This window comes from Rhinatrema bivittatum, chromosome 4 (assembly GCF_901001135.1).
Source record: "Rhinatrema bivittatum chromosome 4, aRhiBiv1.1, whole genome shotgun sequence".
NCBI lineage: Eukaryota > Metazoa > Chordata > Amphibia > Gymnophiona > Rhinatrematidae > Rhinatrema > Rhinatrema bivittatum.
Window position 1 is genome coordinate 179,051,573 of NC_042618.1, and position 23,303 is coordinate 179,074,875.

The following is a 23,303-nucleotide window of genomic DNA, read 5'->3' on the forward strand; positions in this document are numbered from 1 at the left end:
GGCAGTTGCAAATGAAGGCTCATGGTGCCAGATCCCTGCCCTCGTTCCAACTGATCCCAGCCCTATTCAAAGAAGCAGCTGGAAACTGCCAGGTCAAACACTTGCTTCTGGCGCAATATCACAGTGCTATGATGTGGCCTAATTAATGGAACATTTTGTAAATCTCCACTTCTGGACACAGTAAAAGGATGATAATAGAGATGTTATTTTACTATGGGTGTGATTCACCCAAAATTTGACTTAGAATGTGATTATTTTATTTCATTTGATAAAGTTGATGATTATCTTTCAATTAGAACTTTTTCTGTGTAAAAAAAAAAAAAAGGGGGCCTAGGATCTCAGAGAATGCTCATGGACTCCCTTTATGTAGATTTTTAGACTAAATCATTACTTTGAATGAGTTTCATTGCAAGGTGCACAAGTTTTATAAGCCTTTGCAGTTGTACAGAGCCATGTAGGTCAGCCACCTCGCTGAATATCACTGTTTAGTTCTTGTGTATTTTTCACCATTAGTTTGGTCTACAGAATGTTCTGGATCCTGCAGGCTCTGAGCACAGACCATATATTACAATGTATTCTGCAAGTGTCTCTCCCTGCACTAGAGGTGACCATATTTCACAAATGTCTTGTAATGTTGTCAGAGAGGGAGAAAGAGGAAGACCTAGATAAAGGATTACAGAATCTAGTGCAAGGGTAAGAGATTACTGTACACCTTTTTAAGATGAGAAAATATTTTGGCTAAAAGAAGTTGAATTAGCACAAGTTTGAAACTTGTTTGCAGTAGCATCAGTCATCAAAGCTTCAACCCTCGGCAACTGATACTACTACGCTCAAGTTTCAAAGTTGTGATAATTCACCCTCTTTTTGTGTCAGTTACCATACGTATATGACCATGAACATGGATTTTTCTGGCTAAAAGTAAAGAACATCATTGACTCCATATTTTCAGTCTTGGAGAAAAAGGCTAGGAACTGCTTAGCTGACCTTTGAAGCCTTGGCTGTCCAGCATCCAGTGGAGCCCAGTTGGGGCAAAGGGAGAGATTGGCTTTCTGGCATGTTCTAGACTAGAACCAAAGAGAAAATCATCTTTTCTGATACAGAGATCTTGATTGTAGTATAATGTATTTGTGTCGAAGCATTCCAGCATGGCTGATTTTCAGGGCCTGCTGTACTTAAAAAAAAAAAAAAAAAAAGGGCTGCTCTAAATGTTTTAAGAGAATTTTACTAAACAAATATACCTGTGGTCGAGAATGGAAAATTCCTACCCTCTTCTTGTTTATCTATGTCATTACCCGTAGAGGGGGGCTACTGGAGATTACTTCATATGAAACCACACGGCAGCTCTCTCTCTCTCTCTCTCTATGGAATAAGCTTGGTTCATATAAAATTACATGGCAGCAATCTCTGAAGACCTGGAACCCCACATGAAGACTGAAATCCCATAGAGACTGAGCTCACCAGGGCTGGCACAATTAAGAGAAAATAGTTTACGTTAACTCCTAGTATGCTGGAAAGGCCTAACCAGTAGCATCCTCACAATGATTTATGATTCAGGGGCTCTTCTGGCTCTTTCTGTCCAGTAATAACTACCAAAACGAAACAGCCATTACCATGCAATTCCAGTTCCCCTGGAATTTATATTCTCAGGCAAAACTTGGTTCAGTATTTTTTTTTATCACACCACAAAGGGAATCATTCAAAAATAATAAAAAATTAAAAAAAAAGAATCACCTGTAACTTGGTTGCTATATCCTGTCTTCAGCGTTTCCAAACTAAGAAAAACATAATAATACTGATTTCATGAGCTAGTTTATTTGACTCGCTGACACCTTTTTTGGAGTGCTTGTTCTACTGTAACATAGCATTGAAACATCACAGAAGGAGGCTTCTTGGTCATTAAAAAAATGCCTCGGTTATAGTATGATGTTGAAACCTAATCCAAATTAGTTTGCAGAGATGGGTCTGGTGCTGGCATTGCCTCTTCATCTCTGCGGAGCTAGAACCTGGCTTTTTTCATTAAAAAAAAAAATTAGAACTAGATGCAATTTGCCAAAACCAGAATGAGGTCAGCCTGTTGGCTTGACCTGGGAGTAGTGGCCGTGCTATGTGCAAGGTCCAAGGGGCTCCAGCAACCTGGAAACTCTTAGCGCTGTTAACACAGGGAAACGTTCTTCCCAGCATCCTTGATTTTCGTTAATTGTAAAGATTAAGCAGAGATACGATATGAAAAAGGCTTATCAGTCAGTCAATGTGGCTTCTTATCCTCCACAGCAGACAAAATCACAAAGTGATATGAAAGGAGGCGCTCATCAGTGTAACAAAATAAATCAGAAGGTTTTATGATGAGGGGAGAGCACCTGGAAAAAAAAACTGAAAAAGCAAAATCCCCATCTCCTAATATTTTATCACAACTTCAGTGAGGATTAAACAAGGACAGAACAAGATGCTTAGCTTCCTCCACCTGGTTGGTCCTTTTTTTTGTTTTTTGCAGAAAAAAAAAATGGGTTCTGCTGCCCCCATGTGGCAACTTTATACAAAGAGAGTCTATTTGGAATCGCATGGTTCATCTTCTCTGCCAGTTTCAGTCTGATGTTCTGCGGTTTTCTTATGAGTTGTATTTGCCTTGCTTTTAAAGCAGAAAGCAATATACAGCACTCCCATCACTTACCCATTCTCTGCACCACTGTGCACTCACCCACACAGCCGCATGCCAAGCTTAAGGCAAGATGCATTAAGCGTCTTTCCCATGAACACAAAAGAAGAAAAACCCTTGAGTACATCTGACCCCCTCAGAAAAAATGCTTCTTCCAAAAACCATTACCATTATTTTGTTAATACTTTTCTCAAGCAAAGTTCTATATTTACCCTATTAGTAATAAACATGATTATAATTAATACATTAAGAGCAATTAAAAGGAGACTTGGGGTGGATTTTCAAAGGGTTACGCGGGTATATTACGTGCGTAACCCCGAAAACCCGCTCCTGTGCGCGCCGAGCCTATTTTGCATAGGCCCGGTGACGCACGCAAGCCCTGGGACGCGCGTATGTCCCGGGGCTTGAAAGAATGGGCGGGGAGTGGGCGGGCCGGGGGCGGGACCAGCGCGAGCCAGCGGTCGTGCTGGCGCGTGCAACCTACGCCTGCCCGGAGGCAGGCGCAACTTCATCAACAAAGGTCGGGGGGGTTAGATAGGGCTGGGGGGGCGGGTTAGGTAGGGGAAGGGAGGGAAAGTTGGGGGGGCAGAAGGAAAGTTCCCTCCGAGGCCGCTCTGATTTCGGAGCGGCCTCGGAGGGAACAGGGAAAGCCATCAGGGCTCCCCTAGGGCTCGGCGCGCGCAAGGTGCACAAGTGGGCATCCGCTTGCACGCGCCGACCCCAGATTTTATAACATGCACGCGGCTATGCGCACATGTTGTAAAATCGAGCATAGATTTGTGCGCGTAGGTTTAAAAATCTGGCCCTTAATGTCTGCCACAACACAACCAGAAGCTGGTATGACCTCCAGTACTAAGCCACATCATACTCTGTGTACAGCTGTTGCCTTGGACAGTGCTACTTGTATATTTATTAATAATGTAGAGATGGGAAACTAGATGTAAAGAAAAACACATTGAAGTATGCAAAGATGTGCGTAGATCTGATTATAAATATACATTGTTTGCAGTTTAGGTATTACGGTTTTACATTTTGCTCAGTCCTACTGGCACAGTTTCACCTTGAAAAAGAAGCACAGTGATTAAGTTTTGGGCTCTGATTTTCAGAATTTTTCTGATATAGAAAAATAACCTGAAAATAAACCAGTAACATGAACAGCATGCAGAGGTATTTTCTTCATGGCTACACAATGGTTGAAGCTCCTTAGCATATCTGACACCCCCCCCCCCCCCAAACACACACACACACACACACACAAACACACCCCAGTTTTCAATTGTTTTGCTGCGAACAGCAAGGAGGAAATAGATTCAATTCCAGCCTATGTAATGATCACTTTCAAAAAAAGTGAATGCTACATGATTTTTTTTTATTGGGGGGGGGAGGTTGGAGAGGGAGAGGAAGGAGGCTTAGCGGTGAGAAATATCTCTAGCGCACTCCACCTCCTAATAGTAGTTTCATGAAAAAAAAAAAAATGACCTGCCAAGAAAGGTTCAAAGGTTATCTGGAGCTATCCTTTCAGCACCAAGCTCTGACCTCCAGCAGAGCCATAAACCAAACTAACCCCGGCAAAATCAAATAGCTGAGAGTCCTGGAGTTTCTACTATTTATTCATATGGCTCATCCATCAAAGAAATGGACACAGTTGGCATGAAAGGGTGGTGGGTGCAAGGAATGCCCTCCCGGTACAGGTAGTTAAGGCAAGAACTGTAACGGAATTCAAAAAGAGCTTGTGATAAACACAGAGGATCCCTGGTGGCTAAAGAATGGAAATAAAGATAAAGGGGTAAACCTGCCTGCGGGTAACCTGCATAGAGCGGCAGATACTACATTAACAGAATTAAAATAAATACATAAAAAGAATAAGTAAGCAAATAAATAAATAAATAAAGCTTGTTGGGCAGACTGGATGGACTACTTGGGTGTTTTTCTGCTATCATTTACTATTTTACTATATATGAATGGTTTACTTTGAATCCAAGCATACAAACTGGAAGGTTATTTTTTTCTAATTTTTTTTTTTTTTTTGCTACTACTATTTATCATTTCTAAAGCACTATTGGGCATATGCAGTGCTGTACAGAACCACATGAGACAGTCCCTGCACCATGGAGCTTACAATCTAGTCAAGGCAAACATATATGACAAACAAGAGTCTATAGGAAGTGCATTTGTTGTACAGAAGTCATTAGATGTTAAAGGCAGCCTAAAAAAGGTGAGTTTTTAAGACCGTATCTGAATGTGGCCGCTCAGGAAGCATAATGTACAGACTTAGGGAGCCTATTCCAGGCAGCAAGAAAAACACAGAAAGTGGAGGTGCTGGAGCAGAAGGGCATAGATAAAAGCGACTTGTCCAATGAACAGAGTTCACAAGGAAGAGTGTAAGGGGGAAAGAAGTGAAGACAGACAATCCTTTCCATGCTACTCATCTGCTTTTCAGTATGCGAAACCCGGGAAGACTTTGAATATAATTTGCCTCTGTTTACACAGCCATCACAAACCAAAAGGCAGTGTTGGAAACACATAGATGCGTCTCAAATAGGTAAAAGAGGTTAGCAATGGGCTACAATAATATTAACATTTGTATGAAAACTGCTTTAAGTGAAAAAGGCAATCAAATGATGACCCTAGCATCATCAAAAATAACAGGCATAATGTACAGACCAGAGGGTAGTGGGAGAACAAAATAGAATAAGTACGATTCATTGGTATGTAGATTCAGTTTTGCAAGCCATATTACAAGAAGCAAAAGACTGGCACAGCAAACTCTTTCGTTATGAAAATGATAATCAGAGAGGGTTATGGATGGATTTTCTTCCAAACAGCATACTACTGCATTCTGCAACTTAATATTTCCAAAGACATTCATTGATCCTTGTCTGGGATAGACAGCTTCCAACACAAGAAGAGATGAGGAACAAGCTTCTTTTGCTTTTTTTTTTTTTTTTGTATTTTGTTTGTTTTACCAATCAAATGGATGAAAGCAGGAAGACAGAAAACAAACTGATGAAGTTTGCATTCAGTAGTGTGTCCGTGGTAGAGATAATATTAACTTTCATCCTAAGAGTTTTGCAAACTTGTGGCACACGCTCCGGACTTCACTGATGGCTACATTTGCACATCTTGTGAATTTCTCAAGCCATGTGCCTTGCAAAGTAGCTCAGTGAGGAGCAGTCTCTTAAGGTAAAGCAGTGTCCTGTTGCAGTAAAACCTTTTGTTTGAAATGAATTGTTGAATAATTCCCTGTCCTCTCGTTCCTCAGTTGGCTCCCACATTTATTCTTCATAACCAAGTTTTCTTCACACGAAACAGCAGACTCAGACTTAGGTTTGTGTCCCAATCACATACAATACCGCTGTCTGTGTTAACAAAACCGTGGGCTTGCCCAGCATCCAGCTTATTTATTAGTATGATTTGATTTCACTGTTTGTTTTGTTTGTTTTTATCATTGTTTTATGTATTGTAGCTTGCCTTTAGCTTCTGACTTGAAATGAATACGAATAAATAAGTTCTCTATTTAAAGGAATGCCGCTGATGCACATCATCTGACCTAGTGCCACAGTCCACCATGGCCTGCACTGTAACCAGAGGGTATGACTTCCAGCATTAAACAGGCCAAAGGTGAGGCTCAGATCCATGGGGCCACAACGCAGGCCACTAAAATGCTTCAGATTTCTGTGAGAACCTTGCAAGTGCTCACAGAAAATGCTGATCATATTAAAGCCACCCACAGAGTGCCAGTGGATTAACTACAGAAATCGACAATGTTTTCAGCAGACTGCAGATTAGGTGCATAGGCACAGGAAGATTCTAAATACGATTCCTCCTCTTAATGCCTGAACTTTTCAGTCAACTGATTAGGAACAGGGCCATTCTTTCTTGCTTAAGCAGTAGAATAGCTAAGAACAGTCCCATCATATATCTTACGAGACATGGACAATAAACTTTTTTCGCATTAAAATGATAGTGCTTGCTAAACTAGGCTCAGTTCTTATTTTATTCTTCTGTTAACATCTTTAACAAAAAAAAGAAAGAAAGAAAGAAATACAGTGTAAAACCACAGTATGCTCTCTTTCCTACCAGGAACATAAAAATTGATAGCACTGGCCTCTTCAAATATTTCCATCTGCTTCAAAAATTTCCATTGGAGGCTGCCAAAAAATCTTTTACAGAATCGTTGACAACAGGGCAAATTACGGGTTTCTTTGATGGCGCACCATTTTCTAGCAAATGTTTGGTATCAATTTGTTTTCCCCGAATAAGAGAGGCCAATCTACATCAAATGATTTTAACTCTCGCTATCCCACAGCAATGACTGCGTCCAGCATCACATGAAGGGAAAGAGAAGGGAAAAGTGCAGTAACGACTGAAGTGCCTGACTGCCATCAAGCCAGAGGTGGGCAAGCAGTTCTTGTGGGTGATCAGCCACCAGCGCATAACTGCAGGCTGCAGCTGAGAAGAAAATCTAAAATGCTTTTGTGAACCGATGGCTAGATTGCTTCCAATAAGCACCAGAGTGACAGTGCTGAGCATGTTAGTCCTCCAGGTATTTACACTGTAAATACAGGTAGCTTGAGCATCCAACATCTTGCTCTGATAAAGTGCCTCGAAGTCCTGTCTGCAAAGACTATCTTTACAAGAAAGGGAATGGTTAGCAGCTTCGTTCAGTATTTCTCCTCCAAGCTAAGGTCAGTGGCCAAGATGGAAGCAGGTGTCAATTAGTAACAAATGTCACAGCAGACACATTTACTGAAAAATAGACTTAACCCACCAAACCAAATAACACTGGCCACCAAATCGCTGTCACATATCAATTACTTTCTGCTAATAGTGATAATAGTGCAATAATGATAGTTATTTTTGAATTGCTACTGGACATGGTGATAAGGATTCAGGTATTATATGTCCCTTCCCAAAAGATCCTAACTTTCAAACCTATTCATATTACAGCATGTGAAAGCATAAGTGGGCGCATGGAGAGTTATCTTAGTATTTTATAAACTGCATGGTGAGAGTTGTGCAGTTTATAAAATACTGTGCACTTATACTCCAAAATACATGTATATTTAGGAATTCATGTATATTTCCAGTGCAATGAAAGCATTTATTTTTCCTACCTATTTTATAAATATATGCACATACATACAGTACATAAACAGATATTCTATAACGCATGCATGTATACCATTTGAAAATATTTTCTTGCACATATACTTGAAATCATCAGTTTGCCAATACCTCTGCCAGTTCACCCAGTCTAATTCCAGTTCACCTAAACCTCCCACCCAAAAATTGCACACAACAGACAAAACTGATTTCACTTGCACTAGTCAGTTGTAGGTGTAAACCTGTGAATAACTGATAATTTATACATGAATATCTCCTGGAAAATAGCAACTTGCATGCATATTTTTGACCCCCATCATGGAATGCCCCTAGATCGCACCTGTTTTGCACTGGTAAATGTGATGTGAAACTGATAATATGCATGCAATTTTGATGTTTATAAAATATCATGTACACAAATACAGACTATTTACATGAGTATATGCAAATTTTCTACATACATATAACCCCTTTGAAGATGTACTTATGATGGGTACCTAAAGCACTGGGAAATAAAGTGACTTGCCTAGGGTCAGAAGAAGTGTCAGTGGGAGAAGCAGGATTTGAACCCTGGTTTTCATGGTTCCCAGTCCATTGCTTATTGTCTGGGAACTCCTTCTATGAGTTTCGCCTTGGAGAAGTTTTTTTCCTTAAAAAAAAGAAAGTCAGAATTCTGCTTGAATGAAATGCAGAATCTGCAGTCAAATACCTGGAAAGAGCAAGGAAGACTAAAAGAAATAGAAAATATGCCCACATTATTTTATCCAGAGAATGTGACAACAGATAAGGACCATAAGGTGCATCTCATCTTTGCCCAATATCCTTTCTGATGTAATGCCATAGACCCCAATTGATTTCTAATTTCCCCTTCTTTGAAAATATCACACTGAAAAAAAGAGAGAAAAAGGGAGAATGAATAAGGGATAATAAATATCAGACATTAATTCTTATGTAGGACGTTACTCAAAGGGACAGTAACTTTAAAACGAGCATGTGTGCACCCACATATGTGCATATAAGCGCACAATCGCACATACGCTGGAATTGTAAATTGTCTGCTCAAGGGCGCATGTATAATTTAAAATACACTTAACACGCATATGTGTGCTCCTAATTTTAAGCGGTTACGTGTGCAAACATTATTCGCTTATCTTCCTTAGGAATTTGTTGGCTTTAATGTGTGCAGCAAAGCAGATTTTAAAACATGCCTACATCAAGGAATTGGCCAGCTTGACCTGTTAGTCTACCAATCTACCCAGTCTATCTCTAGGTCACCCAGACCCTCTGGTTCTTCAGCCTGCATTCCCCCCAGTTTATCCAGAACTCACCCAGTCGATTTAGGCCTAAAATGAGTTTTCTTCAGACTTACACCTCATCAAGAGAAGAAGTAAATAAGCAAGGATAATAGTCTGACACATGCTGAAGGCGTGGGATTTAAAATCCGGATTTACATGTGTAAATGTTGCCCCTGCCCTAGAATGCACCCGTCATGTAACTCCACCCCTTTTTCCACACATGTGCATATACTCACATAATTGGGCCGATTTTAAAATATGAGTTGCTTGCTCTCAGCCCAGATACTCGCATATATGTGCCTTTGAACGCAAGCAACTCTTTTACAATTTACCCCTAAATATATTTTTCATAGGCACGGCATGAGGAAGAATAGGGACACTGAAGGTCTTATTCAAAAAGGGCTTATTCCTCATTCTATGCTGACAGGAAAAAAAAATACTGAATAAGGCCTTCAGTCATACATTTCTGGATAATCTGATTAAACATACATGAGATCAAGCGATTTCGTCAAGTGTATAGGTAACACACCAGATGGTGATCCTTATTATAAAACAGAATCACCCATAGAGAAATCAGTGTGCTCTAATAAGGCATTTTACTTTCCTTTCAATTCTGTTTCAAGAAAGCACGCAGTAAGCACATCTGCCATGAAGCAGCAGCAATTTTGTAGATGGACTGGGAATGAGACCTGCTGTTAATTTATAGCTCATTTTCTGGAATACGTTTCCTCTTGGACATGCAGAGAGTGCTTGAATGACCATGACCACCAAGCTAGTTGGCTAACACTCAGCCCTGACTGGGATCTGGAAAAAGCAACTCCTGGCTGTTAGGATGGCTGAAATCCTTGGTTCTGGGAAACTCCAAGAGGGGGTTAATAGAATACGTCAACAAAATGAGCAACTGCTTTTCCCATAAGTTGTTTTTTTTTTGTTTAACAGGGACAGAAAAAAAGATGTTCATCTAATTTTTAATCCATTTTGGAGACTTGGAAGATGTTCTGACTAACACAAGTTATAAACTATAGGCTTCATTTAGAACAGCCCACTCAAAGAATTATTTCACTCGACATTCAAAAACAGGTACAAGATGGTTTGCAACATTGACCCAACTCTGGTTCTCCCAAGATGCCAAAAGTGCTGACTTTCTATCAATGTACAATCAGATGTCATGAGGTGGAAAGAATTTATGGCATGTCTCCAAATGTGAAATGGAGAAATGAAGGAATCCCGTTTCATAATGAGGGTGAGGGGTTTCCCACAAAATAGGAGAACTTGAAAGTAGTAACTTTCATACTTAAATGTTTGTATGGTGATGATTAATCAACAATTATTTTCCTTCCATTGTAAATCTGCAGGGTGCTCCCAAGGCTTCCGTTAACCTCCGTTTGGAGGTTAAATGGTATATGGATGTATAAAAAAACAAGGAGCAGAAGATCTAACTGTGCTTAAATCTGAACCCAATCCAAGAAAAACGGGTTCATATAAGCAGAGCCAAACCAAAACAGGCCTTGAATCACCTTGGATAAATGTGAGCTGTGTGTGGCTTGATCCAAATTGTCATATTTCTTCTGTTTAAGTTTCCTATTTCCTTACCTGAGTGAGGTCATTGAGAGATTTGCCCTTGCACTCAGGATACTCAGACATATTTCCTATTCTGAATTCTTTAACTCTACAAATATCTGCCTATAGCCAAACCAATCCAAGTGAATCTGGATCATTCTGTTTCCTCAGAGGCCAGTACCAAGGCATCAAAGACATCAGACTCTAGAGCAGTAGCTTCCTTTGAAAATGAAGCTTTGTGTAGCCCAAATGCATGTGCTGCTGCAGCCTTCAGTGAACAAAGTGCAACAGATCCAGCCTCCTCAGCTGGTGCTGGAGTCCCCCTTGTTGATGACATCAAGCAGTAGTGAAGCCAGCAGTTCTTCAGCCACTGCATCATGGAGGCTCAATGGAAGTTTCCTCTGCGCCGACAGTAGGTTTTAGGGATGTGAATCGTTTTTCAACGATTAAAATTATCGTCCGATAATGTTTATATCGTCTTAAATCGTTATAGAACACGATACAATAGAAATTCTAACGATTTATCGTTAAAAATCGTTAAATCGTGTTAGTGCGCACTAACTCCCCGTTAGTGCGCACTAACTCGATTTAGTGCGCACTAACTGAAAATGATACAAATAAACACTTTCCAGGTCACTGAAGGTCAGTTAGGAATGAATATGTGTTCCTATTGGCTGGCTGCCCTCTTATCTATTGATGTTACCAAGGTTACCACTGAGGTGATGGTTGGGGGGATGGGAAATGGAACTGGAAACTAACGAACACCAACAGAAAATGAAACAAAGTGTTCACACTTCCCAGGTCAGTAAAGGTCACTTAGGAATGAATATGTATGTATGTATTCCTATTGGCTGGCTGTGCTCTTATCTATTGATGTTACCAATATGGTTGGGGGGATGTGAAATGGAAACAGTTGGAAGCTTGACAAAAAAAGTAATGTAATGATCAGCACTCACGTGACTAGAACTTGTTTGTTTATTATTTTTGTTAGCAGGCACCTGAAATGCTAGTGCATGTTGAATTTGCCAATCACTGTGCATTTTAGAAAGGTGGTCCTGGCTGGAACTGTACACAGTTCAAATATATGTAATTGATTGTTGGTAAGTGTATTTTTTAAGTAGCCACACTGGCACCAGTATGTTTACTTTTCCTCCTACTTAACTCACTAGCTCAGCTTTGTAAGAAGGGCTTCTCTGCTTGTGTGTTGTTTTTGTTTGGTGTGAGGAGAGCAGAAACATCAGATCTTTATTCAATCTACTACAGTCATCTCTTACAGTGCCCTATCCCTATTAATACCAGGAGTGTTGTGATCTTCCTGCACACAGTGCCCTAACCCTGATACCAGTCTGAGACAGCTCCCTCCCTGCATTACTAGTGAGAGGCTTGCTTCACAGACAGGGGGGAGCTGCCTGACCCTCACTCCTGACTTCCCCCATGTCCCAGCTAGTGAATGGTGTGTGGGTGAGGGGGGGGGGAGGATGGTGAAGTCTGAGACAGCTCCCTCCCTGCATTACTAGTGAGAGGCTGGCTTCACAGACAGGGGGGAGCTGCCTGACCCTCACTCCTGACTTCCCCCATGTCCCAGCTAGTGAATGGTGTGTGGGTGAGGGGGGGGGGAGGATGGTGAAGTCTGAGACAGCTCCCTCCCTGCATTACTAGTGAGAGGCTGGCTTCACAGACAGGGGGGAGCTGCCTGACCCTCACTCCTGACTTCCCCCATGTCCCAGCTAGTGAATGGTGTGTGGGTGAGGGGGGGGGGGGAGGATGGTGAAGTCTGAGACAGCTCCCTCCCTGCATTACTAGTGAGAGGCTGGCTTCGCAGACAGTGGGGAGCTGCCTGACCCTCACTCCTGACTTCCCCCATGTCCCAGCTAGTGAATGGTGTGTGGGTGAGGGGGGGGGGGGAGGATGGTGAAGTCTGAGACAGCTCCCTCCCTGCATTACTAGTGAGAGGCTGGCTTCACAGACAGGGGGGAGCTGCCTGACCCTCACTCCTGACTTCCCCCATGTCCCAGCTAGTGAATGGTGTGTGGGTGAGGGGGGGGGGGGGGGGATGGTGAAGTCTGAGACAGCTCCCTCCCTGCATTACTAGTGAGAGGCTGGCTTCGCAGACAGTGGGGAGCTGCCTGACCCTCACTCCTGACTTCCCCCATGTCCCAGCTAGTGAATGGTGTGTGGGTGAGGGGGGGGGGAGGATGGTGAAGTCTGAGACAGCTCCCTCCCTGCATTACTAGTGAGAGGCTGGCTTCACAGACAGGGGGGAGCTGCCTGACCCTCACTCCTGACTCCCCCCATGTCCCAGCTAGTGAATGGTGTGTGGGTAAGGGGGGGGGGGAGGATGGTGAAGTCTGAGACAGCTCCCTCCCTGCATTACTAGTGAGAGGCTGGCTTCACAGACAGGGGGGAGCTGCCTGACCCTCACTCCTCCGGGGTATTGTGATCTTCCTGCACACAGTGCCCTATCCCTGATACCAGGGGTGTTGTGATCTTCCTGCATGCAGTGCCCTATCCCTATTAATACCAGGAGTGTTGTGATCTTCCTGCATGCAGTGCCCTATCCCTGATATCGGGATGTGTGCAAGAAGATCACAACACCCCCGGTATCAGGAATAGGGCACTGTGTGCAGGAAGATCACAACACCCCCAGTATCAGGAATAGGGCACTGTGTGCAGGAAGATCACAACACCCCTGGTATTAGGGATAGGGCACTGTGTGCAGGAAGATCACAACACTCCTGGTATTAATAGGGATAGGGCACTGTGTGCAGGAAGATCACAATACCCCTGGTATCAGGGTTAGGGCACAAGTTCTAGTCACATTGACTGATCACATTACTTGTTTTGTCAAGCTACCAACTGTTTCCATTTCCCATCCCCCATATACTGTCAGTAGGAAACTTGGTAACATGAATAAATAAGAGGGCAGCCAATAGGAATACATATTCATTCCTAAACTGACCTTAACTGACCTGAAAAGTGTCAAATTGTATCATTTTCAGTTAGTGCGCACTAACTCCCAGTTAGTGCGCACTAACTCCCGTTAGTGCGCACTAACTCGAGTTAGTGCGCACTAATCGGAAAAAACGATTTTTAACGATTTTTTAACTAAAAAATCGTGCCTAAGACGATTTTCTTGCCCTGCCACACGATTTCTATCGTTAAGACGATATGGAAAACGATTCACATCCCTAGTAGGTTTTTCAGCCAGCTACAGCTTCACCATAAAGCTCCTACAGAGGATTCTGCCATTTCAGCATTTAGGCCAGGTACTGTGATCTTCTTGGGGCCTCCATAGACTGGGAAACCAGTGACTATATTGGAATGCTCTGAGCGTATTACCAAAGATGGGAAGCTATGGGCTGCTAAGGTTAAAGGTGTGAATAATGAAGTTTACTCTCTGGAACTGGAAATGTTGGGCTGTATGGAAAAAATGGAAATATGTATGACTAAGATTTAATAAGTAGTTATCATTGGTTTAAAAGCTTAATACTGTGTTAGGAAAGAAAATGCTAATTACTTGACAGAACTGACAATCTGGATAATCGAGTCATGATAAGGAATCTAAGGGAGTGTTGAATTTCCCTCAACTGAAAAATGTGTCTGCCCTGAAACTTTTTAAAATATGTCTTCAGGATCACTAAGAGGGTAATTTTCAGCAGCCCATGTAGGAGTAAAGTTTGCATTTACAAAGCACAAAGCATAAGTCCGTTTTGAAAATTTGCGAGTGTGCACGGAGCCCAGCACCGCACATGCACACACAGTCATCACCGTGCTTTCAGAAATCAAAAGTATGTGCATTCATGGGTTTTCCCCACTCCAACTCTGGCCACTCACCCCCCCCCCCCCCAAACTCCAAATCCCTCTTTCTAATGTGTGTAAAAGTTCACTATGTACTTTTGTACGTACGTTTACGCACACAGCCCCCCCCCCCTCCCCCCGCTAATTTTCAAAAGCCCATTTAGGCACATAAAAACAAGTTTTGCACATGTACATCCTACTTAAAATCTAAAATCTATTTTGGCAGTCCTATACTTAAATCAAAAGAGGAGAGCATGCTCCAGTATGCGGAATCATGGGGGGGGAAAAAAGAGCATTTGAATTTTAACTATTTTGACACAAAAGTTGGAAGTTGGCAATGAAGATTTTTGCACAAGGGTAAGGACATCACTAGTTTCCCTTCAGTTCCTATCCAAATCGGATAGGAACTGAATATCTTTTATCAGAACAGGGATGTTCGTTTCCTAGGTCAGAAGATTCAAATCTTGCCTGACTTAGCAAGAACCATTTATTTATTTTATTTTTAAAAGCTTATATCCCACACTCTACATATGTTTAGGGCAGCTAGCAGAATAAAAAACATACATCATTTTAAAGATAAAATTAACTTAAAATACAAAACTCAGATAGTTTCTAACATAAAAGAAGTTATGCAAAACAGTAATATACTATAGTAACATACTAGATAATGGCAGAAAAAGACCAATCGGTCCATCAGTCTGTCTCATTATTCCTGTCCCCGCTGCAAGGACATATCCTAGCTGGCAGTCATAGAGCATGTCTGCTATTACAGGTTCACTTTCTGGATGTGGTAAGACATAAGGCCAGTATCTCCAAGCATCTCCCTAGTGAGATTTGCTACATAAGAGCAGGGCTGGTGCAAGGGGATTGGGCACCCTAGGCACCTTCAGCCTTGCGCCGCCCCCAGCCGCAGCCCCGACTCCTCCTCTCCCCCCAAAAGAAAACTTACAAAATACCTGGTGGTCCAGGTGGGGGCCCGGGAGCGATCTGCCACTCCCAGGGCCTCAGCTGCCACTAACCAAAATGGCGCCGGTGGCCTTTAGCCCCTACCATGTGGCAAGGGCTACCGGTGCCATTGGTTGGCCCTTGTCACATGGTAGGGGCTAAAGGCCACCGGCGCCATTTTGCTTAGTTGAAGCCGAGGCCCCGGGAGTGGCAGATCGCTCCCGGGCCCTCTGCTGGACCACAAGGGGGTGTCGGGAGGGTGGCACGGTGAGGCGGGGGCTGGCAGAATTTTGAAAGGGCACTTTTTGCCCTTTCAAACTTTTGTCGCCTGCCGCGGTGCCCCCTAAATCGCAGCACCCTGGGCACAGGCCTAGCTCGCCTAGTGGTTCCTCCGGCCCTGCATAAGAGCATAAGAACATAAGAAATGCCATACTGGGTCAGACCAAGGGTCCATCAAGCCCAGCATCCTGTTTCTAACAGTGGCCAATCCAGGCCAAAAGAGCCTGGCAAGTACCCAAACATTAGAAAGATCACAAGCTACTAGTGCTTATTAATTATCATAATAGCAGTTTATGAATTTATTTTGTTTATTTTATTTAATTATTTGAGCTCCTTACCCCCCACCTTTCTACAGCCCAACCTGTTTCAAAAACTGGAAAAAATGTTGCAGTTGTCACAGGTTCGAGCTCCCTCTATCTCTTCTTATTATAGGTCCTTAAATACGGAGAGTAGTGATGATGTTTTTGTAGTATTGGCTGACAGGTGGAATCGGGATGGGGAATTTATTGTGACAATTCCAATGCTGAGCTCCTGCTACAGGGGGGTGTCCCGGATCTCGAGTAATAGTGTTTATAGAGAGATACAATATAAATTCTTGGGGCGGGCCTACATTTCGACCCAGAGGGCTTTTCAGCAACGCTTAGTGGTGTCGGACCATTGTCACAGATGCCCGGGTTGCGTTGGCACGTTAACTCATGCCTTTTGGTCTTGCCCGGGGGTCTTGCGGTTTTGGACGCAGATTGCTAAGTATTTAGCGGGGATTTTGGGGGTATCTATTCCGATTGCCCCTATTTGGCTGATGTTTGGCTACATACCTGCATTGCGAATTCGGGATCCGGGCACCCGCCTGTTTATTCAAAAAGCGGGAGTGGTGGCGAAGAGGGTTATCTTATTGCAGTGGAGAGAGGTGGATCCACCCTCTTTTTGGGTGTGGAGAAACCTCCTATATACTATGATGCATATGGAATCTCTTTCATCACGGGGGCCTCCTCGGTTGCGGACCCGGTTCCTGGACGTCTGGGAACCTTATGTACAAGCACTCCCCCATCGGGCCAGGAGCCGAGTTCTTAATTTCTGAGGTCTTGAGGACAGTCTTCGGAGGCGGCGTCCTTCATTATAAGCGCCACTGGAACATGGACAATTCTGCTAATTGGAGGAACTGGACACTATGTTTGCGGGATGAGTAGGGGGGATGGGGATGGGAGGGCGGGGGGGGGATGGGACGGGGGGCAAGGGGGGGGTTGCCACTGATTTCATTGTTCTCACGAGTTTGTTGTCAGTTTGCTGGGACCGGGGACAGAACAAATCCGGTCCTGGATGTTTGTATAATTGTAATTTGTGAAACACAATAAAACTGTTTAAACATAATATATTTATATACTGCATAACCATGCAAACTATAAAAGCAGATTACAATAAAACATACATAAAAATGTAAAATCACAAACAGACAAAACCAAGCCAATACTCTGCTGCTACCTAACTGCAGTACCACAGATGTCCACATTTACTAACCCAGGTCCTATATATCTTCCCCTGGTAATAATATATCAGCACAGACAGCAATCCAGCACTGTAGCTTACAAGTTCACAATTTCTACCCCTCAGAGAATAGATGTGCTTTAACTAGTTTACAGAACATCATATAATTAAGTTCTGTTCTCACATGGGTAGACAAATTATTCCATTGTTTCGGTGCTACTGACACAAATACCCATTTACGCATAATAAACCAGCAGAAATTTCCAAGCCCCAAGAGCCACCAATTGGGCTGTCTGAGAAGACCAAAAGGCATGACTGGGTCTATACCAGGAAATCTTATCAAATAAACACATTACCATTTGCTTATCAAATAGACACATGATCCATTGCCTCTCTTGCAGCGAAATACCAATGTCAGTAGATTAAACTTCACTCTCTGAGCAATTGGTAGCCAATGTAAGTTCTGCGACAACGAAGACACATGCTCATAACGTGATTTCCTACAAACTAATCTTGCTGCACTGTTCTGTAACAACTGAAGGCTCCAAAGAAGACAAGATGGAAACTCCACAAACAATATGATACCAAAATTCAGAGCACTCAAAACTAAAGCAGACATCACTGTTTTTACAGCACACAGATTTAAATATGGCCTCAATTGCCACACCAATTTTAACTACAAATACGCTCTTCATGCCACCATACTCGCAAAAAATTCCATTGAAAAACTAGAGCCTAACAAAACACCCAAACTCTTTACTGTGGATTAAACAGGGATAACTTCATTATCCACTTCAGGTCAGTGGAGTGTCAAATGCTCTTCCAACCCCTAGGATCTCTCTCTTATCCTTGTTCATCACCAACTTATTATTTAACAGCCAGGACGAAATCATAGACAAACAATAGCTTATTAGCTTCACTGCCTCATCCAAGCTAGAGTTCACAGGAACTAAGAACTGGATATCATTGGCATAAATATGACTGGTGACAACCAGTTTCAGAAGTATATCAGCCAATGGCTTCATAAAATGTTAAAACAATAAAGGGGAGAGGTATGAGCCTAGTAGCATAGCCATCTTCAGCTCAATTGGTGTAGAACGAGCTTCCCCTATCTGAATCAACTGTGTCTTGCTCTCCACAAATAACAAAACCTAATCCCTCATCATGGTGCTCAGGCCCAACAGTTACATCTCTCTAGCAACAATCAATGATCTACCAAATCAAAGGCACTTGAGAGATCAAGCAGATCCAGAAACACAGAATACCCACAATTTGGCATATTGACTTCGATCAGACAAATAAAGCAAGGTGAAAGCCTGACCCACAATAGGAATCACAAAATGGCAATATAAATTATATTGCAACTGAAATACCCTATGATAGATTTGAAAGAAGTTATATAAACCTTTTAGAACAAAGGACAACCGAGAAGCTTTCCGCCTTACCTTTATACCATTTTGTGATTAGTTTTGACTTGATCCCCATCTTCTTTTATCCAGAAAGCTTGCAAACTACCTTAGATAATTCCTTATTAGCACATTCTGCAGATTTAATAGTATTGGAGAAAGCTTCCCTTTTCTTCTCAATTGTCATCTTTCTGTAACTATTGGCCTTCATCCTCTACTCCCTAAACACCAAATGAGAGGTAGTCTGTTTCCAACTACACTTCAAACCATGTACCTCCTCCCTTGATTTCCTTAATTTATCATTAAACCAGGGGAGTGGTTGTTTGCGTGAGGGAGCATATGAAGGAGCATATGTGTGTGTATTTGAGAGAGCATATGGGAGAAAGAGAGCATGGGTGTGTGACAGCATGTGAAGGAGCACATTCATTTGTGTGCATGTGTGGTGTATTTGAGAGCATATATGGGAGAGAGTAAGAGTGCATATATGTGCGTGTATGTTGGAGATTGTGTGTATGTGAGAGAGAGAAGAAAATGTGTGCATCCCCTTTCTCCCCCCTCCCCTCAAGCCATGGTAATCTCAGGGTGGCTGTAAATCAAAAGCTCCCAGGTATGGAGAGCAGGTGATTTTTAAAAATCCTTATTTGTTTTCATTACTGGATAATGTTTGTTGCATCTGCTGTTTTGCCATATTTTATTGTCATTTGTGAAAATTTGTAAAAAAAAATGTATATTCGTTTTTAATTATTGATATTCTTTTCATCAGCTGTTTTGAAATATTCTATGAGTATGGTTTTACTATTATGATGTTTTATATTTCTTGATTTTATTGTTTGATTTTTTATGTGTAATGATGATGTCTCTATTTTTCCATTGTTGCACTGTGTATATGTTGTGGTTTCAAGTTGAGTTTGTCTGCCTGTTTCTGTTTATACTTTATGGTCTTTCTAGTCTGTGTATGGTGAAGGTTTGACTGTGTTCTGCATGTGTGACCAAGATGAGGTATTCTGCTAGCATGAAGGATCTCAATATATGTACCCTGGAGGAGAGGAGGTGCAGGGGTGATATGATACAAAACTTCAGATACCTGACAGGTATTAACAATGCACAAACTTCCAAACTTTTCCATTGGAAAGAAAACAGTAGAACTAGGGGTCACAATATGAAACTCAAGGGGAGATAACTTAGAACCAATATCAGGAAATATTTCTTCATGGAGAGGGTGGTGGATATTTGGAATGCCCTCCCAGAAGAGGTGGTGAAGATGAGAACAGTTAAGGAATTCAAAAAGGCATGGGATGAACACTGTGGATCCCTAAAAGCTTGAAGAAAGAGACGGTGCAACATATCTGCATGGGAGTAACCTGCACAGAACTGCAGTTACTACCCTTAACAGAATGCATGGGGATCCCTGCAAGGAATGGCAGTTACTACCCTTAACAGAATGCATGGGAGTAACCTATACGGAATGGCAGTTACTACCATAAGCAAATTACTGGGCAGATTAGATGGACCATTTGGTCTTTATCTGCTTTCATTACTATGTTAATATGTAGTTTCTGTGCAGAGACCTTTAGCAGCATGGCTTGTTCTATTTTCCTGACAGAAGGTGTATTGGTATTTTAGAGCCTGGTGTAATATTTGTAATATTGCCATTTCATAGGTAGAGTTGTTACTATTTGTAATTCACTTTCTTTTCAGAGGATTCATTACCAATTTGTTTTCAGCATCAAATTAAAGACAGAGGGTAAGCATTGAGAAAGGTTGGGCACAGAACTATGTTTTTCAATTATCTCCTTGGATCTCTTTGAGAGTATCTAGAACCTTGAACACCCCTTCATAGATGTTGCATCCATCAGTCTCAGATGGCTTCGACCTCTGTGCCTCACCTTTCTTCCTTCTCTCTCCTCAAGCCTTGGGAAGATGGCTGCTGCCGCGTCTTCATGCCGCTCTCTCCGGTGTCCCCGGATCGGCAACGGCAACAGTGTTCGCCATGATTTTCCTGAGGGCCTCCTAGGGTGCGTGCACGCACGCCACCCACATCGTTATCCACGTCATGGCGGGAACCTTGGGGGCGTCGCCTCCGAGTGACGTCGTCACATCCTGGTATTTAGCCTGCCCTTCGTTTGCTGACAAACTGAGTTAGCAAGGATTGGATTGCCTCCGGTCTAAGCTGCTCTGCCGTTTCCCAGCTGCTGCAAGAAGCTCTCTTCACCCTTTGGGGTAATTCTTCACTAACCTGGGTACCTGCTCCTCGGAGGCCCTTCTGCTCTATTTCAGGTACCTATCTTGGGATACTGGGTACTCACTCCTCGAGGGCCTGCTCTCCCTAATCTGGTGCCTGCCACTGAACAACCTCTGCCTGCCAGGACCTTCAACTATACAGCTTTCTGCTTCAGTGAGTACTAACCCTTTCAGTCTGTCTCATCTCCAGCTTCAGCGCTCTGTGTCTACACCTGGGACCTGTCCCTGCTACTCCACGCTGCCTATCACCTACTCGAGTGTGAGACTGGTCTTCTCTGTTGTGGACCCCTGGACTACTTCATTGGGCTACCTCCACTGCTGCCAGCTCCCCGGGCATTACCATCGAGCTGTACAATAAATACAACTTCTCTGTTTCTGCGTGTATAGAGTCTAGCCTAGTACTGCGATTCCTCACAGGGCTCTTCCCCATGGGAGTGGCCATCACCACAGTACTCAAGAATCCACTCCAACACCTCATAACCTTTTTTAATAGATTCAGTATTGCACACTTGGAAAAATGTGTTATGCAGAACGGCTATCTCCTCTATTCCTTCTCCACCATTCCCTTTGTGGGGTAACCCTGACTTACCGGCACACTTTACAAGGCGTGACTTCTCTTTTTGGAATAATCATGGGATTGGTACTATGGGGAAATTATTTGAGAAGGGCAAGTTTAAATCGCTTAGAGATTTTAATATAACTTGCATGACAGCAAATACGCCAATATTTCAGTATTTACAACTGAAAGGGTTATTTACAGAAACCCCATTTAGGAATCTGTAGAAGTTTAACAGCCTTTGAAAGCGTGACTGCAAATACATTTTCTAGCAAGAGTCAAATTTTTAAAATATGACAATTGCTAATAGAAAGAAAGAGGGGACCCTCTAAAGAGAATTAAGCACTTATGGGCAAAAGATGTTGGGCATGAGGGACCTGATAACAATTGGTCTAAAATGTTTCTGAGAATAAGTAAGAGCAATTCCCTATGTGTAACCACCCAAGAAAATGGTTACAAATTGTTATATCACTGGTGCTAGGCACACCTGATAGATTATCTAAAATGGGTTGCTTTCCTCATGTTAGATGTTGGCGGGATTGAGAAACAAAGGTTCATTTTTTCACATTTGGTGGACATGCTTGGTTATCCAGATATTTTGGTCTGAAATTCTCTCTTGGATTTACAATATTTCTGGGATCTAACTTCCTTTAGATCCTACTGTTATCCTTCTTGGTGTACCATCTGAGGGAATATTACCCACCACAAGAGACATAATTAAATGTATGTCGTTGGTATTGAATATTTGATGTAATGAATATATATAATAATTAATAAAAATACTTAAAAAACAAAACAAAAAAACACCTAGTCTTCCACATGTTGGTAGCTGCAAGGTGTAACACAGCCTGCCACTGAATAATACAGGCATCCAGGACATCACTCACTCGCATCCGTCCTTTCACATTTCCAAAATATTACAACAAACAACAAGTTTTGGGTTAACAGGGCTGCAGCTTTAATACAACCTGGAGGCCCGAGCCCCATTTAATTAACATTACAATTTCAATCAACCACTTTCCAACTGTCCGCCGCTTCTCCAGCAAGACGATCCTTTCCAGCCACGCGGCTCGTCCATTTGGCCCCCGCACCGAGTTCAGACTCCCACCACCTGCCAGCAAAGGAGCCAACCCGGTGGGCCCCCGTCGCCAACCAGCAAGAAGCCAGGCCTGCCAGATGACCCCCGCCGCCTGCCAGCAAGAAGTCCACAACCAACAACTCCACGTTGTCCAACATTCCCCCAATTGCCAGGTAAATCCACCTACAGGTAACCAGTGTATAAGCAGCACTGGCTCGGGCCATCCGCTGGACAAATAACTCACTACACACAACAATAACAAGAATAAGGGCGGGTGGGAGGGAAAACAGCCGTCTCTATCCCCAGAGCAGGTGCGCCAAATACCGGACGCGTCCCACTGCTCCGGCGCTACCCAGCAGCGCAGCCCCCTTGATGCTCGCCGACCAATCCTGGCCGGCCAGCACAGTAAGAGTTCCCGTTCCCAGCCAATCCCCTTATCCCCCTCATCGGGACTGACCCCTCCTAACCCTGACTCCTCTCCAACCTCCCGACCCTTGCCTGACCTCACTCCCTCCTAGCGCCCCTCCCCTCTCTAAGGCGCCCTTTCCTCGGACCAGGCCAGCTCCCGAGTGTGCCTGGGCCTGCATTACATTGGCCTGTCGGCTATTACAGCCAACAGACCTCTCAGAACATCTACTGCTCCCTCAGTGGTTTCCTGGTTCCATTTGTTATGGAAGTTTATACTATGGAGATCATAACATTCGATGTTAGGGATTTCTATTATGATCTTCCAAAAAGTGGCTTCATTAATTACTCTCATGCATGATGGTGATGAACGTTAATACTGCAGAGACTAAATAATGTCTAAAAATGCTTTGGGACTATATTTATAAATATGCGTGTGTGTTGAGAAATGGCCTATTTGGGCCTAGAAATATAATACTACTTACCTGAAATATTCCTA